The following is a 19,037-nucleotide window of genomic DNA, read 5'->3' as shown; positions in this document are numbered from 1 at the left end:
GCCGGAGAAGCGCGTCATCTACCCCAGGGCATCCAGCACCGCATTGCCGACGACGTCAGGGCAAGGTCGCCACCAGCTTCCAGTGGGGTCGGCCAGAACCTGGATGCGGCAGCAATACTACTCCGCGCGATGCCGGAACCATCGACCACCGAAGGGCGACATATCCAGGGAGAGCTCAAGAATCTCCTGGAGGATGCCGCGGTTCGACGGGCCGAAAGCTCTGCCTCCCGAAGGCAGGGGTACCCCACGGAGCATCGTGCCGCGACTTCCCGATTCATGCGGGAAGCCTCGGTCCACACCGGGCGCACGCGTAACACGGCGCCTGCGGCCCCGGATAGCCTCGGCAACGAGCACCACCACCGCAACCGTCGAGCCCACCTCGACGAGAGGGTGCGCTGAGGCTACCACCCCAGGCGTGGGGGACGCTACAACAGCGGGGAGGATCGGAGCCCCTCGCCCGAACCACCCGGTCCGCAGGCTTTCAGCCGGGCCATACGACGGGCGCCGTTCCCGACCCGGTTCCGAACCCCGACTACCATCACAAAGTACTCGGGGGAGACGAGGCCGGAACTATGGCTCGCGGACTACCGGCTGGCCTGCCAGTTGGATGGAATGGACGATGACAACCTCATCATCCGCAACCTCCCCCTGTTCCTCTCCGACACTGCTCGGGCTTGGCTGGAGCATCTGCCTCCGGGGCAAATCTCCAACTGGGACGACCTGGTCCAAGCCTTCGCCGGCAACTTCCAGGGCACGTACGTACGCCCTGGCAACTCCTGGGCTCTCCGAAGCTGCGTCCAGCAGCCAGGAGAGTCTCTCCGGGACTACATCCGGCGATTCTTGAAGCAACGCACCGAGCTGCCCAACGTCACCGACTCGGACGTCATCGACGCGTTCCTCGCTGGCACCACCTGCCGCGACCCGGTGAGCAAGCTGGGTCGCAAAACCCCCACCGGGGCGAGCGAGCTGATGGACATCGCCACCAAGTTCGGCTCTGGCCAGGAGGCGGTTGAGGCCATCTTCCGGAAGGACAAGCAGTCCCAGGGCCGCCAGCCGGAAGATATCCCCGAGGCATCCGCTCAGCGCGGCACCAAGAAGAAGGGCAAGAAGAAGTTGCAAGCGAAACGCGACGCCGCCGGCGTGGACCTTGTCGCCGCCGCTGAGCACAAGAACCCTCGGAAACCTCCTGGAGGTGCCAATCTCTTCGATAAGATGCTCAAGGAGCCATGCCCCTATCATCAGGGGCCTGTCAAGCACACCCTTGAGGAGTGCGTCATGCTTCGGCGCCACTTTCACAAGGCCGGGCCACCTACGGAAGGTGGCAGCGCCCACAACAACGACAAGAAGGAGGATCACAAGGCAGAGGAGTTCCCCGAGGTCCGCGACTGCTTCATGATCTACGGTGGGCAAGTGGCGAACGCCTCGGCTCGGCACCGCAAGCAAGAGCGTCGGGAGGTCTGCTCGGTAAGGGTGGTGGCGCCAGTTTACCTAGACTGGTCCGACAAGCCCATCACCTTCGACCAGGGCGACCACCCTGACCGCGTGCCGAGCCTGGGGAAATATCCGCTCGTTTTCGACCCCGTCATCGGCAACGTCAGGCTCACCAAGGTCCTCATGGACGGAGGCAGCAGCCTCAACATCATCTACGCCGAGACCCTCAGGCTCCTGCAGATTGATCTGTCCTCGACCGGACAGGCACGGTGCCTTTTCACGGGATCATCCCCAGGAAACGCGTCCATCACCTCGGACAACTCGATCTGCCCGTCTGCTTCGGGACTCCCTCCAACTTCCGAAGGGAAACCCTCACGTTCGAGGTGGTCGGGTTCTGAGGAACCTACCACGCAGTACTGGGGAGGCCATGCTACGCCAAGTTCATGGCCGTCCCCAATTACACCTACCTCAAGCTCAAGATGTCGGGCCCCAACGGGGTCATCACCGTCGGCCCCACGTACCGACACGCGTACGAATGCGACGTGGAGTGCGTGGAGTACGCCGAGGCCCTCGCCGAATCCGAGGCCCTCATCGCCGACCTGGAGAGCCTCTCCAAGGAGGCGCCAGACGTGAACTGCCACGCCGGGAACTTCGAGCCAGCAGAGACGGTTAAGTCCGTCCCTCTCGACCCCAGCAACGACGCCTCCAAGCAGATCCGGATCGGCTCTGAGCTCGACCCCAAATAGGAAGCAGTGCTCGTCGACTTTCTTCGCGCGAACGCTGAAGTTTTCGTGTGGAGTCCCTTGGACATGCCTGGCATACCGAGGGATGTCGCCGAGCACTCGCTGGATATCCGAGCTGGAGCCCGACCCATGAAGCAGCCTCTGCGCCGATTCGACGAAGAAAAGCGCAGAGCCATAGGCGAGGAGATCCACAAGCTGATGGCCGCAGGGTTCATCAAAGAGGTATTCCATCCCGAATGGCTTGCCAACCCTGTGCTTGTGAGAAAGAAAGGAGGGAAATGGCGGATGTGTGTAGACTACACTGGTCTAAACAAAGCATGTCCGAAGGTTCCCTACCCTCTGCCTCACATCGATCAAATCGTGGATTCCACTGCTGGGTGCGAAACCCTGTCTTTCCTCGATGCCTACTCAGGGTATCACCAAATCAGGATGAAAGAGTCCGACCAGCTCGCGACTTCTTTCATCATACCTTTTGGCATGTACTGCTACGTTACTATGCCATTTGGTTTGAGGAATGCGGCTGCGACATACCAAAGGTGCATGAACCACGTGTTCGGCGAACACATTGGTCGGACCGTCGAGGCTTACGTCGATGACATCATAGTCAAGACGAGGAAAGCCTCCGACCACCTCTCCAACTTTGAAACGACATTCCGGTGTCTCAAGGCGAAAGGCGTAAAACTCAATCCTGAGAAGTGTGTCTTCGGAGTCCCCCGAGGCATGTTCTTGGGGTTCATCGTCTCCGAGCAGGGCATCGAGGCCAACATGGAGAAAATTGCGGCCATCACCAACATGGGGCCCATCAAGGACTTGAAAGGCGTACAGAGGGTCATGGGATGCCTTGCGGCTCTGAGCCGCTTCATCTCGCGCCTCGGCGAAAGAGGCCTACCTCTGTACTGCCTCTTAAGAAAGACCAAGCGCTTCACTTGGACCCCGAGGCCGAGGAAGCCCTCGGCAACCTGAAGGCGCTCCTTACGAACGCGCCCATCTTGGTGCCCCCCGCTGCCGGAGAAGCCCTCTTGATCTACGTCGCCGCTACCACTCAGGTGGTCAGCGCCGCGATCGTGGTTGAGAGACGAGAAGAAGGGCATGCATTGCCCGTCCAGAGGCCGGTCTACTTCGTCAGTGAGGTACTGTCCGAGACCAAGATCTGCTACCCACAAATTCAGAAGCTGATGTACACGGTGATTCTGACGCGGCGGAAGTTGCGACACTACTTCGAGTCTCATCCGGTGACTATGGTGTCATCCTTCCCCCTGGGGGAGATCATCCAGTGCCGAGAGGCCTCAGGTAGGATTGCAAAGTGGGCGATGGAAATCATGGGCGAGACAATCTTGTTTGACCCTCGGAAGGCCATCAAGTCCCAAGTCTTGGCGGACTTCGTGGCCAAGTGGGTCGACACCTAGCTCCCGGCAGCTCCGATCCAACTGGAACTCTGGACCATGTTTCTCGACGGGTAGCTAATGAAAACAGGGGCAGGCTCTTCATCTCGCCCCTCGGGAAGCACCTCCGCTACGTGCTGCGCCTCCATTTCCCGGTGTCCAACAATGTGGCTGAGTACGAGGCTCTAGTCAACGGGTTGCGCATCGCCATCGAGCTAGGGGTCTGACGCCTCGACGCTCATGGTGACTCGCAGCTTGGCATCGACCAAGTCATGAAGAACTCCCACTGCCGTGACCCGAAGATGGACGCCTACTGCGACGAGGGTCGGCGCCTGGAAGACAAGTTCTACGGGCTCGAGCTCAACCACGTCGCCCGACGATACAACGAGACTGCGAACGAGCTGGCTAAGATAGCCTCGGGGCGGACAACGGTTCCCCCGGACGTCTTCTCCCGAGACCTACATCAACCCTCAATCAAGACCGACGACACGCCCGAGCCCGAGAAGGTCTCGGCCCTGCCCGAGGCGCCCTCTACCCGGCCAGAGGCGCCCTCGGCTCAGCCCGAGGCACCCTCGGCTCAGCCCGAGGGTGAGGCACTGCGCGTCGAGGAAGAGCGGAATGCAGTCCCGCCTAATCGAGACTGGCAGACCTCGTACCTGCAATATCTCCACCGAGGAGAGCTGCCCCTCGACCGAGCCGAAGCTCGGCGACTGGCGCGGCGCGCCAAGTCGTTCGTCTTGCTGGGGGACGGGAATGAGCTCTACCACCGTAGCCCCTCAGGCATCCTCCAGCGATGCATATCCATCGCCGAAGGCCAGGAGCTCTTACAAGAAATACACTCGGGGGCTTGCGGTCATCACGCAGCGCCTCGAGCCCTTGTTGGAAACACTTTCCGACGGGGTTTCTACTGGCCGACCGCGGTGGCCGACGCAACTAGAATTGTCCGCACCTGCCAAGGGTGTCAATCCTACGCAAGGCAGACGCACCTACCCGCTCAGGCTCTGCAAACAATACCCATCACCTGGTCGTTTGCTGTGTGGGGTCTGGACCTCGTCGGTCCCTTGCAGAAGGCACCCGGGGGCTACACGCACCTGCTGGTCGCCATCGACAAATTCTCCAAGTGGATCGAGGTCCGACCCCTGAACAGCATCAGCTCCGAAAAGGCGGTGGCGTTCTTCACCAACATCATCCATCGCTTCGGGGTCCCGAACTCCATCATCACCGACAACGGCACCCAGTTCACCGGCAGAAAGTTCCTGGACTTCTGCGAGGATCACCACATCCAGGTGGACTGAGCCGCCGTGGCTCACCCCATGACGAATGGGCAAGTAGAGCGTGCCAACGACATGATTCTACAAGGACTCAAGCCGAGAATCTACAACGACCTCCACAAGTTCGGCAAGCGATGGATGAAGGAACTCCCCTCGGTGGTCTGGAGTCTGAGGACAACGCCGAGCCGAGCCACGGGCTTTACACCGTTCTTTCTAGTCTATGGGGCCAAGGCCATCTTGCCCACAGACTTAGAATACGGTTCCCCGAGGACGAGGGCGTACGACGACCAAAGCAATCGAACCAACCGAGAAGACTCACTGGACCAGCTGGAAGAGGCTCGGGACATGGCCTTACTACACTCGGCGCGGTATTAGCAGTCCCTGCGATGCTACCACGCCCGAGGGGTTCGGTCCCGAGACCTCCAGGTGGGCGACTTGGTGCTTCGGCTGCGACAAGACGCCCGAGGGAGGCACAAGCTCACGCCTCCCTGGGAAGGGCCATTCATCATCGCCGAGGTTTTGAAGCCCGGGACGTACAAGCTAGCCAACAGTCAAGGCGAGGTCTACAGCAACGCTTGGAACATCCGATAGCTACGTCGCTTCTACCCTTAAGATGTTTTCAAGCCGTTCATTTACCTCGTTTACATATGAAGTCTAACCATCAAGGAAGGGTCAGCCTTGCCTCGGCAAAGCCCGACCCTCCCTCGGGGGCTAGAAGGGGGGCACCCCCTCCACGTCAAAATTTTCCTCGGAAAAAGTCTTTCTGCCAGAATATCTTTCGTGCTTTTTGACTACTTCGAAAGTGGGATCCTGAAAACGACGGAGTACATGTAAGCAGCCAAGGCCGACCGAGCCGAGGGACTCCTACGCCTCCGGGATACGGATACCTCACTCATCACCTTCTGCGATAAGTAACTCACGCTCGGATAAGCGATTCCGCTGACCGAACAAGTCTTAATGCTCGGGAACTTTTCTGCCGAAACGATTTTTCGTGCCTTCTCGACTATATCGATAGCAGAATCCTACGGACGAGTAAAGAGTACACGTAAGCGGCAAGGCCGACCGAGCCGAGGGACTCCTACGCCTCCGGGATACGGATACCTCACTCATCACCTTCCATGAAAAGTAACTCTCGCTCGGACAAACAATTCTGTTACCGACAAATAAGTCCTGATACTCGAAATGAGGGGAAAAGAAACACAGCTTTACAACACAATGAAGATATGTTTGGGCCTCGGCGGCCGCAGAAAACATACGCACGCTACAAGATGAACCGATCCTGCAGGCTCAGACGTCGTTGGAGGGGGAGCAGCAGCACCCTCGGCGTCAACTCCACCTTCGGTGAAGTCCGACCGAGCCTCGGACGGCAACACGGGCGAAGGATCTCCGCTCCGAAGGACGACGTCAGCACCACGCCTGGGCTATCGCCGCCAGGGTCTCCTCCAGGAATCCAGCCCGAGCAGACGGCTCGGCCGGCCGCCTCGAAGCCTCAGCCAGCTGTCCCCCGAGGACATCAGCCCGGCTCATGGCCTCGGCAACTCGACTCCAGCGCTGGTCCCGCTAGTGGACGGCCCGGCCAGGCTCCGGCCGACGAAGTCTTCTTTTCGAGCCAACACTGCCTCTGTCCACACTGACACCGCTGCCTCCAGCTCCGGCTCATCGAAGAGCGGCCGAGGGTTCCTTTAACTAAGCAAGAGAAGCCTCGGGCGGCAAGGCCGACCGAGCCGAGGGACTCCTACGCCTCTAGGATACGGATACCTCACTCGTCACCTTCGCACGAGGCAACTCACACTTGGTGAAGCGGTTCAGTTAGCCGACAGGCGAGTCCTAGTGCTCGAAATGAGGAAAAAAACACGGCTTCATGCCAAAATACATACATGTTCAGGCCCCGACAGCCACAATGAACAAACACCGGCACTCAAGGTGCCATTACAAACGGAACTCCAGTTCCACCCCCGCAGGTACGAACAACCCCCCACATTGGAGGGCCTGCGGGGCGACGAAACCCCACGTGGCTCGCCAACGCCCGCTCCGGCAGCAGCGACAATGACCTCCGCTCCGAGCGGCTGAACAGCAGCAGCGACGACCTCAGGGCGGATGCTGCTGCCATAAGGCCCTCGCCCACGTCCCCACTCGAGGGGCGAGGACAAGCCTCCAAGGCCGTGGAGTTGGAGGTCAGTCCGCGGGTGGCACCGACTGTCTCATTGGCGGAGAAACCTCTTTCGGCTGCCTCGGTGGGAGGTGGCACCAGAAGCAGCGCCGAAGCCGCCCAGGCCGGAGAGCCAGACACGCGGCAGCTGCCAGCGCCACGAACGGCGAACGCCCTTCCCCCCGATCACTGAGGGAAGGAGCGGGCCGCTCCCCGCGCGGAGACAGGCCCCAACTCGGCGCACTCCCCTCCCCAGCACTAATGATGAACATCCTTGAAGCTGAGGGAGGGGCAGAGGCCGCAGCCCGGCTTGCTTCTCCCCACCCTGGAACTGGTGGTCACCGTCTTGGGTGACCACCGGCGAGGGGATGCAGCCGGGCTGTCTAATGAAAATCCTTGAAGCCGAACGATGGCTGAAAGGTACCAACTTCCACGAAGTTGCGTCCCTCCAACGATGACAAGGCGGAAGAACCGCGGGCGCTCCCCATCCGGGGGCTCGGAAGGTGGAAGGACGCGATGCATGAAGGGAGTGCGAAGACATGATTGCCTTCCAAGGGGGTCACCCTCCTTTTAAAGGCAACTCTCCCCACTTGCGTCCTCAGCCGGCGTGGACCGAGTCTTCTCCAACACGCTCTAAGGTCCTCCCCCTACGACACGGGGGCTGGGTCCCACGCATCATGCAAGCTAGCCCAGGGCAGAAGAAGCCAAACCGCCACGCGCGGTGCGCGTAACCGCCCAGCGGTTACAAGCGCTCCTCCACTTTCGCCCAGACCAGCGGGTGAAAGAGCAAACCGCTATGCAGGCGGCATGCAACCGCACCAAGGGGGCGCACCCTTTCGACTTCGACGCGTCCAGCATGGAGGCCCAGGCCCACATGTCATGTAACCGGCGTGCCGGTTACTACGTGCGAGAAACTGCACCGCCACTCGCGCCAGTACCGCGCCTTCTCGACTGCGGAACCGGTGCCGCGACTCGAGGCGACCCTGCGCATGACCCGACAGTGCCAACCGAGCACATCGGTCACAGGTGAGTCAGCCGCGGGAGAAGGTGCGACGGTCGATACGGCCAGAAATGGGTCGGCAGTAATGGCGGTGGCAGGCGGGCGGAAGCAGCAGTCAAGTCGTCAGCAAGCTCACGTCCCCTCCTGGGACAGCGAGAGAGCCCTCTCCCACGGCGTGGAGACGACGCGCCCGTGTTCCGTTCCCCAAACGGCTCGCACACGCACAACGGCTGCCCCGCGAATCACTCGTCCCGTCGCATTAACTCTGCGGCAGGACAGGCGGCACCTTTGGCAGGCGAAGCAGGCGACGCTTCACCTCCGCCATGATGACCGTGTCAAAAAAGGTGCGCCACGTCATTCGATTTCGTATCCTTTTCCACTTTCTCTTTCTCTCTCTTGCCACAGGGACCGGGAAAGGGGATACTCTGAAAGGATCCTTCTCCGCGAAGGAAGCGGGCCCCGAGCCCCCCTACTGATCAGAGATTCGAAGGCTGGCCCCTCGGAAGGGTTCAAGAGCCGCCGCAGAGCACTCGGGCTCCGCTCCCACTACTGGTCAGAGGTTCGAAGGCTGGCCCCTCGGAAGGGTTCAATAGCCGCCTCAGGCCACTCGGGCTCTGCGCCCACTACTGATCAGGGGTTCGTAGACTAGTCCCTGAAGGGTTCTGACAGCCGCCTCAGAGCATGTAGAGCGAGGGATGACCCTGGGTACGTTCGATACATAACCAAGGCTCGGGCTACGCTCCCGAGGTACCCTAGGACATTTCCGAGACCCACGAGAACGATTTTGTAACGGAATCCCACCAGAGGGAGGCATCGAGCCCTCGGACCCCATCAAAAGGGGACCGGGTCCGGCGAATCACCCGCAGGTACTTTTGGAGTGCGCCTCTGGGCCACTAGCTGACCCCTAACGAATGGGGCACGGGCGTCCACTCGGATTACCCATTAGCAACTCACTGGAGACACCATGTTCGGCACCCTCCGAGGGCAACATGGCGCTTTCCCCCCTCCTCCTTGCGAAAAGACAACGCAGGGGCGTATGTAAAAAGCCGAGTCTGTCCTTGACCGTCCTCTCGCTCTGTGCGGAGGCTCGGGGGCTGCTCTCGCAAACCCGGCTCCGGCCAAACCGTTGACAGCGTCAACATACCAGCCCGAGAACTTGGGACTCGATTATGCACCCGGGCTACGGCCAGTTCGCATGAGGGAACAACCAGACCGGCCGAAGCATCACGAAACGCGCTAAGACCTCGAAGGAGTCACACCACTCCTCCGAGGCCTCGGGGGCTACACCCGGCGGGTGCGCTCGCGCGCACCCACCGGAACGAAACGCAACCGAGAAAGGCCGGTCCCCTTACAAAAAAGTGCGACAAAAGCCTCCAAGCGAGTATCAACACTCCCTTCGAGGCTCGGGGGCTACTATCGGGGACCATAATTAGGGGCACCCCCAAGACTCCTAATCTCAGCTGGTAACCCCCATCAGCACAAAGCTGCAAAGGCCTGATGGGTGCGATTAAGGACAAGGCTCAGTCCACTCAAGGGACACGATCTCGCCTCGCCCGAGCCCAGCCTCGGGCAAAGGCAGCCGACCCCCGAGGATTCACGTCTCGCCCGAGGGCCCCCTCAAGCAACGGACACACCTTCGGCTCGCCTGAGGCCCAGTCTTCGCAGAGAAGCAACCTTGGCTAGATCGCCATGCCAACCGACCATATCGCAGGAGCATTTAATGCAAGGATGGCCTGACACCTTATCCTGACGCGCGCTCTTCAGTCGACAGAGCCGAAGTGACCGCAGTCACTTCGCCGCTCCACTAACCCACCTGACAAGAAAACAGCGCCGCCTGCGTCACTCCGACTGTTGTGCCACTCGACAGAGTGAGGCTGACAGCAGCCAAGTCCGGCCTCGGGCGCCATAGGAAGCTCCACCTCGCCCGACTCCAGGGCTCGGCCCCCGTCTCGACCTCGGAAGATGGACTTCGCCTCGCCCGACCCCAGGGCTCAGACTCAACCTCGACCTCGGACGACAAACTCCGCCTCGCCCAACCCCAGGGCTCGGACTCAGCCTTGGCTCCAGAAGACGACGAACTTCACCTCGCCCGACCCCAAGGCTCGGGCTCAGCCTCGGCTCCGGAAGACGACGAACTCTGCCTCACCCGACCCCAGGGCTCGGACTCAGCCTCGGCTCCGGAAGACGATGGACTCCGCCTCGCCCGACCCAGGGCTCGGACTCAGCCTCGGCTCCGGAAGACGATGGACTCCGCCTCGCCCGACCCCAGGGCTCGGACTCAGCCTCGACCTCGGAGGAGCCTCCACCTCGCCCGACCTCGGGCCCGGACTCGCCACGTCGCAAGGAAGGCCATCATTACCCTACCCCTAGCTAGCTCAGGCTACGGGGAACAAGACCGGCGTCCCATCTGGCTCGCCCCGGAAAACAAATAATGATGGCGCCCCGCGTGCTCCATGACGACGGCGGCTCTCAGCCCCTTATGGAAGCAAGGAGATGTCAGCAAGGACTCGACAGCCCCGACAGCTGTCCTTCCGCAGGGCTCCAGCTCTCCTCCGACGGCCACGACATCACATGAACAGGGTGCCAAAACCTCTCCGACTGCCACGATGGCATGTACTTAGGGCCCTAGCTCCTCTCTGCTAGACACGTTAGCACACTGCTACACCCCCATTGTACACCTGGACCCTCTCCTTACGCCTATAAAAGGAAGGTCCAGGGCTCTCTACGAGAAGGTTGGCCGGGCGGGAGAACGGGTCGGCGCATAAGGCTCTCCCACGCGAACGCTTGTAACCCCCTACTGCAAGCGCACCCGACCTGGGCGCAGGGCAACACGAAGGCCGCGGGTTTCCCCTTTGCCTGTTCTCTTCCCCCCTTCGTGCTCCGTCTCGCGCCGACCCATCTGGGCTGGGGCACACGGCGACAATTCACTCATCGGTCCAGGGACCCCCCGGGGTCGAAACGCCGACAGTACCCCTTGAATTTCTAGGTAACTTTCATGTCCGAGGTTCATTTACCATTAATCTAGGAAATATCATTAGTGAAACTGGATTCATGGGTAAAAGGGTATAATAGCTATATTATGATTGTTGTAATATTAGAGAAATAAGTGACATGCTTCCATTATACTTAAATATATTAAATATATTAATTCCGAATAAAACAGGCATAAAACTCAGATAAATGTCATATGTAATTATAGTAGCACTATTATATTCCGAATGGATATAAATATCTTTAAATTGTTTATCATAAAACAACAGAAACGATGATCTACCACAGGAAGATGGCCCATGATACATAAGCTTCAAAATTCTTCAAACTCTTCATTAAATTCATCTTCATCACAACCTTCCCATAAAAAAATGTAAGAAAGGATGTGATTCAGAAATCCCTGACGGATGGCTAAACCGCTCACAGAGCTTAAGCTACCCGCGACGTTGGGACGGACACTAGCTACGGATGTGCATGACTTGGAGTGGACAGTACCACCAATGCGCATATGCCACTTTCCCGACGTCTCCAATTCTCATGTCTCATATTATTTTTCTAGTTCCCTAGTTCACTCAACATACTATTATTATCTGCTTACTATGCTAGCACTTTGATATATATGTCCACAGTGGCGGATCCAGGATTGATCCAAGAGGGGGGCTACTAAGCTAAGGCTATAAATTTTTTTAAACAAAAAAAATATAATAGATGTTTAATATAGCACAAGAATCAAGATATAATTTAAACATTCAAAAAATATATATAGTCCAAAAATAAGTCGATACGAATTCTAGAAATACAATAATCTTGCACATACCATGAGTTGATGTTGCGAGATAAATTTATCTTCTGGGTTCTTAAGCCTTGAAAATGTTTCAAAATCTTTTCATCTTGAAAATCTACAAACATATCCTAAACATGAGATTACTATCAAATAAATAATCAAATCAAAACTTTAAATCAAACTTAAAACAAACAATACCACATGTTTCACCTTCACTGCTTGTCTCTTCACAAATCACAGCTAGGGTTTAGTGCACGGTCACAAATCACAAATCACAGCTTGTCTGCTTCACAAACGGCGGAGCGGCAGCTGGACAACGGCGTGGTCGCGGGCTCGCGACGATGCTCCTGGCGGGGCGAGCGGCGCTGCGGCGGTGCTCTGACGGCCCGGCCTCCGGACGAGCGGCGCTGCGGCGGCCCGGCCTTCGGACGAGCGGTGCTGCGGGCTGCGGCGGCGGGGCTCCGGGCGTGGCTACGGCGGGGGTCCGGGCGGGCCGCGGCGGCAGCGGGGCTCCGGACGAGCGGCACGGCGGCCTGCGGGGTGCGGGCTGCAGGCTGGAGCGGGAGGGTAGAGGACTAGAGGGACTGAGGGAGGATGTTCACGTCTTCACGGGACTGGCTGGAGCTGGGCGGCTGAAGCTGGGCGCCTGGGGGTCGCGTACTCGCAGCAGTGATGGACCTCTACTTTACTGGGCCGCGACCGGGGCTGCAGCCCAGGCAGCCCCGGTCGGAGATCCGCCCCTGTATGTCCACGAAAAACCGAGGCGCTATAGTATATTCCAAGCCTTGTGTGATGAAGCGTGTGTGGTGCAGTATCCTTATGGGTTTATTTATTGATCGGTAGGTACCGAATTTGTTCTGAACAAATCTGTCCGCTTCCGTTTAATTTCTACTACTCATACTCATATATTTTGTTGATTTGTATAGAGTTGTGTTACGAGCTTTATTATGGCGGTTGGAAAGAACTGTACCCCTTGAATTTCTAGGTAACTTTCATGTCCGAGGTTCATTTACCATTAATCTAGGAAACGTCATTAGTAAAACTGGATTCATGGGTAAAAGGGTATAATAGCTATATTGTGATCACTATACAACACGAATTAGATGCTTGAGTGTTCTCTCCTCTTCTAGCATCGGTTTCTCGCAGTATACCGCGGGGGCTAAGGAACTGCCTGTGCCTGACTGCCTGTGACTCCAGAATGCAAGGAAGGAATCATTCGCCTGCTAGCCCTGAGACAAATTGTTTATGGGCTTGAGTCCAACCCATATGTGGAGCAGGCCTGCATCCGTGGAACATTTCCGTGGTGCAGGTATGGGGATCAAAGGGCAAGTGTTACTAATCGATTAGGCCATTTGGATGAAAACCGGGCATGAAAATAATAATAATAGAATCTAAAATATGGTATACTAGGTGAGTGCCCGTGCGTTGCAACGGAAACATAATGAAAATAAGCTAGCAGAAATTTGCATCCAATGTTATTAAGAAGTGTCTTACTTTTGGTTCTCATGAGCAACGACAGATTCTAATCAATGAAATGCTTGGTAGTTGGCACAACTGATGAGAACGAACAGTTACATATTTGTTTTCAACAATGATTCTCAGCTCACTTTTTCTTTTAAAATCAGTAGTTGGCACAACCACTCTATAGCACAACTCAAAGCACAGAAGCAGACGCCTAAGAAACACAACACCCGCCGGTACCAGCGCAGCGTGTTGCCGGCCGGTGACACAATGACACAAGACATTATGGTGTCGGCTACCATCTCCTTGGACATCTTCAGGAACGGGTCCATGTTGTGGTGGTACCAGCCATTTTGCCTCACTCCTATGGATGTTACTCTCTAGAGCAGGTGAGTTCATCTTTAACTCACAGCTTGCTGCTCATCGTCGGACCAGTAGCCATCACGTCGCGCATGGCTAGGCCCTCATACTCCTCATCTGACTTGGTCGAGTGTTCGTCCATAGAGCCGACATCTATCTGCAAGTACCCTGTGACGTGGAAGAACATTAGCTTTGCAGTGGTAAGAGGTGCTGAAAAGATAAGGAAAACAAAAAACCAAATTGTTGAACACTGACATAAATCGCCCATACCTCGTGCATGTGCAGCATGTCTCTTTTTTCATCAGAGGTCTTCATCAGTTTCAGCATCACGAGGGTCGTCAACTTAAAAGATATATATAGATATATGAAGGCACCAGAGTCCACCTGCCATGAGAACTAGACCTGAAGAGACTAAATTTAAAGATGCACCAGTTAAAGGCAAGAAGAGTACTGATATCACTGGTGCAGTGGTTACACTACCTATGCTTGCCAACCAACTTTCCTATCAAGCTAGTGTGTTGCCCTCTGCAGTATCACATACATTTTTCAGCTAAAGAGTTGATTCAAATGACTTGTCTTCATTGAGAAGTATGCCTGCCAAGGAATGCATCCCAACTACCAGACCAGGTAACTTCAGAACTAATGTGTGCCATGGAAGTAGGGAACATGTGGATCCATGTGTTGCACAATCTACTGATAACCAGGGTAGCTCACACTCAAAACTTCACCCAATTTACAGTCCTGCTAACATTGGGATGGCTTTTACGAAGCTACCGGGCCTTGAAAGAATGGAGATCTCAAAATGCAATGCAAGGATAGGTGAAAACAGGTTTAGTAATGCAGAGTCAATGAACACAGTAAGATGTCAGAAACAACAGTTGTTGAGTGGCATGACCTATGTAATGGAAGGTCAGAAACAGATTGGTCTAAGCAGCTCTCAAGTTGGGAAACCAGCTCTGGATGGTTATGGGGGCCAAGGTGATCATCATCTGCAGCAACCCACAGTTCGTTTGATGGGTAAGACCGTCCAGAGCTAGATACAAAGGCATACCCACAATATATGATATAATAATACAAACATGAAGGTGATAAGAAAAGAAAAGCGAAATTAGAGGTACAAAGGGGTATTGGTGAAATACATGTCCTGAAGATTATAAAAATAAGAATATAAAGGTTCTGGGGAAAATGGATTAAGGTACAATCCAAATATAGCTACAATGGATGAATAATCATAGTTAATGGACATGTGTTGTTCATAGTGCAAACTGCAAAGCATACCTCAAAGTCATCCATAGTAATATGTAGGCCCTCCACCTCACTTTCATCCCAAGGTTGCCTCCACCAGTCATGCTTGCTATTCCCATCATGCTCACGGTGATAGTGAATTCTTCTTTTATCAATTATTCTCTTCATTGCAAGATTCACTGCTTTATCCATCATGCCTGTGGAATTTTGGTAATCAGTTTGTTCGTCAAGCTGAACTCAATAAGGCAGCTACAAATCAAAGAATAGAAGCTGAGGAACAAAACATTCTATGAAGATTAAAGAATAACCAATCAATGAAAATATTAAGGGCCAAAGTCAGACGTTAAGGATTTTTTTACAGGGAAAACAAAGAAATTATTAAGGGCCTTACATTATACATTTTACTCAGTTAGAAGTTGTTATTACTGATCACTGAAACAAAAGTAATTGAATCAGGAAAAAACAATGAGATGTTATTACTGCTGGCAACAGTTTGGAAGAAACCTCTTAGTGGGTCATTAATCACAAAAAAACACAAAATAGTCATAAACATAAACAAAGCATAATATACACACCACCCATCTAGACCCTTGTAAAGCAACGTCATCTGCATTCATCTTCTTTACACAAGTGCCTCAAACGAACCAAAATCCTCATCAATGGCCCAGCCAAGTTTCCCATGAGGCACCCCCTGTTATACGAGTATACAACACGCAGGGGTGATTAAATCTGGTAACTGAAAATTTGAAAAGATACAAAATAAGAATACATTATGCTTCTCTAATCAATGCCAGATCAATATTTCAGGAACGCACGACATTTACTGGTAAAGGTTTAAAGGAACAATGCCTCATTATTATCATGATCTGTTGCGTTTTTTCCTTATTAATTCAGCAACTACGATTAGACAGAGAAATAATTATCTCGTCACTGTACTTGAACAAGCCCATTAATCAACTACATTTAATGGTTACTTTAGACAGAGAAAACTGGAACTATGCATAGTTCCATTTTGCTCGTATATAATGCAAAAATCTATGTACATCAAACTAAGGTATCTATCTATAACTTACTTTCTGATTGGATGCCCAGTTCTCAAGAGAGTTTTTTTGCTCTGTCCCTACTTGCTTCAGTCTCGCTAGGTTCAGTCACTGAATGAAAAGTGGAAATAATGGCATACCAAGAATAGTCTGAATTACTTGATTTGTAAAACATGATCTCCAAACAGGCAAATCACAAGCACAACAGATAGTAGCAAAGTGGATATAATGGCATATCAAAAAGCTTCTATAGACCAAAACAACATTACCAAGTGACAAAAAACTTCTATAGACCAAAACAACAGTATTTTGTTCAGTGGAGGTAAATATGAGACTGTGATTGCAACACAAACAAATTTAGAAATAATTTTGCTTGGTAACCAAACTGTACAAAGACCAGGTTAACATATAGGCAAGTGATGGAGATAGGATTAAATCAACACAAGAGTTTCTACACGCCAACAATGTGATAGTGGCACAGACAATTGCATCCAAAAATAAATAAATAAAAAAGACAATGTTTCTAGGAATGAAGTAGTAAAAAGTTCATTACCAGGGAAAATATGTTTTGGTGATGTAGATATAGGCTCCGGTCTCTTTATACTCTATCAAAAGTAGATGAAGGCTCTAGTCTCTTTACAATCTGCCCATAAAAATGAAGTGGGTACAGATAACATACATACAAGGCTAAGATTAACATGAATTCAACACAGTAGTTTACATACTTAACAACTTCAATTCTTTATATCCATACTACTAAGTACCCTGCCAAAATTGGTTTCACACGGATCCTATGTATATGGTTTCCTATAAGTGAGTTGAAATATTTACTACTTAGCTGGTTCTGGTTGTTCTCTTAAAATATTTTCCTGCACTTTAACTTGTAACCAGTGAGACATATGGTTCTGATTTGCAAGTTTGTTATGCTTGAAGCAGAAAAACACTTCAGGCATAACAATAGACATATAAGCTCATGGGGGGACACCACAAAGAAGAATGTACAGAATCACTCCTGCACTCCAAACATCAACCTTTGGACCATAGTTTCTCTTTAGCACCTCTGGAGCCAACGAAACACATATAAGCTCATGGTTATGCATTTACAATAGACATATTTGCGAACAATGAGGACACAAAAGATTCTAGTACTAACAAACAGAGCAAAAAAGGATAAAAACATATGACCATCATGTAGTGCAGTGTAAGGCCTGATGTGTATAGAGCAGTGGAGGACACAGAAGAAATAGTAACACGGTTTATTCTACTGAAGTTGTTGATGGTTCTGGAAAAATTTCTGTTGGCACGGGCTTCACATTCAGATACACGCTTCACATTCAGATGCCTGTATAGGTGCAAACTGCGCATGCCTATTTTGTTGGTGAGATAATATAGATGTAATTTTATTCCAATACAATGAAGCAGGCTACTGAAAATCTTGACGGATTCCATGCTTGTGGTGTTATTCCGACAAAAGCTTTACTGAGTAAATTGGTGACAACAGTGATAGCCAAGACCAACTATTTCTAATCCTTGCATTAAAACCAGATTATCATTAATCCTCGCCTCGCAACTTAAAAAACTATCATGATCCTATTGTGTAAGAGCTATATCAAATGGAATGTACAATGCATCTCAACATAGTTTACATAGTTTTGTACTATTGCTAAGTAAACTTCAATACTTTTATTTACGCAATTAACTGGAAAATGTTTATATTCAAAGTAGGTTCAGTTCATGGTCCATTAGTCAACTTTAATGACATCTAGGAAACTTCTCGCTTTATGAACCAAGAGTAAACAATATTAGTAAATATTCAATAAAATACTCTTATCTAATTTGCATGTATCATAAGAGTGTAACTGTAGCACTGTCCCATCAAATAATAATGTACATGCAGAGGAATGCAGGATTCCATAAAGAGAATATTTTTTGGACTTGAACATGGAGAATGATACCAAGGCCTTGGGACACATAAGCAAGCACTCATATTGACCGAAGATTGTTCATTGAACTGGTATTTACAACTGGCCACAATAGCAAGTGGACCCTATTGGTTATTGGTGGATAAGAAGTTAAACGGACGCAAAGACGAGAAGTAATAGTACCATAGCAATTTCATCCTTCAACATTGTTGGGAAGCCTTCAGCAAAGCCTAGGATCATCTTGTTGTTCCCTAAAATAAATCTGAGTGGCATTCCTTTACTTGTAAATTATAACAATAGTAACAAAGATGATTCGAATTTGATAGTCATATAGATCATAGATGGGTCATTAAAGTGTTTAGAAGCTATTACCTTAACTCTCCTTTTTTTCTTTCATAGCCTGAACATCAGACTGAACCACTGGGCATTTCAATAGTAGCCTACCATTCTTGGCCATTGTTTCAGCAACCTAAAGAAGTACTACAAAAACATGTTACATTTGCACATGACCTGTGGTTTAATCAACTTTTTACAAAACATAAAGAAAGCAAATATGTTTGTGGAACCAATTTTTTAGCAAAACTACATCAGGCAATTGGCGGTCTGAAATTTATATATAAATCATGCGCCAATGTCAGAGCATACATGATTTTGTGAAGGTATGTGGAACCATTTTGATCTCTGATCCCACTCATAGCAAATAGCGTCAATAAGGTATCAGATTTGGTCAGATCATCAAGTAGTTAACCAGGAATAAGGTCGAAAGCAACTAATAGCCGGATGGTAAGAGTGTGAGAAAGTAGCTAACCTTCTTGAGTTCTCCCTAGTCGTACTGCCCCATTGAGTTCATCAAGTAGCTAACCTTCATGCGCCAAATGTTATGGCATCACACTTCTATGCTACCTCATCACTGGAATTCTCAAGCCAATCTAGTATAGGCTTACTGTAATCAGTGGCAGAACAATGTCTTGTATCACTGTAAAGTGGATATTTAAAAATTATCCACAGTTTTTCACAAACAAATATCCATAAACATATTCAATTATCAAAAAAGGAAAAACATACCTCGATAAGAAAATACCCATAATCGTGTTGTCCAGCCACCTTCATCACCTTATCAGGCAAACAAAAATGTTGTCCCTCAGATCAGTAAGGAATTGGCTTCCCAGCAAAAAAGTTCCTGAGACTGCAAGCCATGGTAGCGACCATAAAATTAAGACCATCACATTAACAATAAGTACTTGTAACTGAAGCTGCA

At 51.9% G+C, this 19,037-nt stretch overlaps 1 long non-coding RNA gene across 1 annotated transcript; it reads right to left on the bottom strand.

Moving 5' to 3' along the window:
* Positions 1-13,276: 13,276 nt before the first annotated feature.
* LOC103647216 (uncharacterized) lies at positions 13,277-14,542 on the bottom strand. Its single transcript, XR_562708.3, has 3 exons — positions 14,053-14,542; positions 13,843-13,956; positions 13,277-13,740 (listed from the first exon to the last, which is right to left on the bottom strand). It is a non-coding gene; the product is annotated as an uncharacterized lncRNA (long non-coding RNA).
* Positions 14,543-19,037: the final 4,495 nt, after the last annotated feature.

Source organism: Zea mays, chromosome 2 (assembly GCF_902167145.1).
Source record: "Zea mays cultivar B73 chromosome 2, Zm-B73-REFERENCE-NAM-5.0, whole genome shotgun sequence".
NCBI lineage: Eukaryota > Viridiplantae > Streptophyta > Magnoliopsida > Poales > Poaceae > Zea > Zea mays.
The sequence above is the reverse complement of the archived record's forward strand: the minus strand, read 5'-3'. Positions and strand labels throughout refer to the sequence as shown.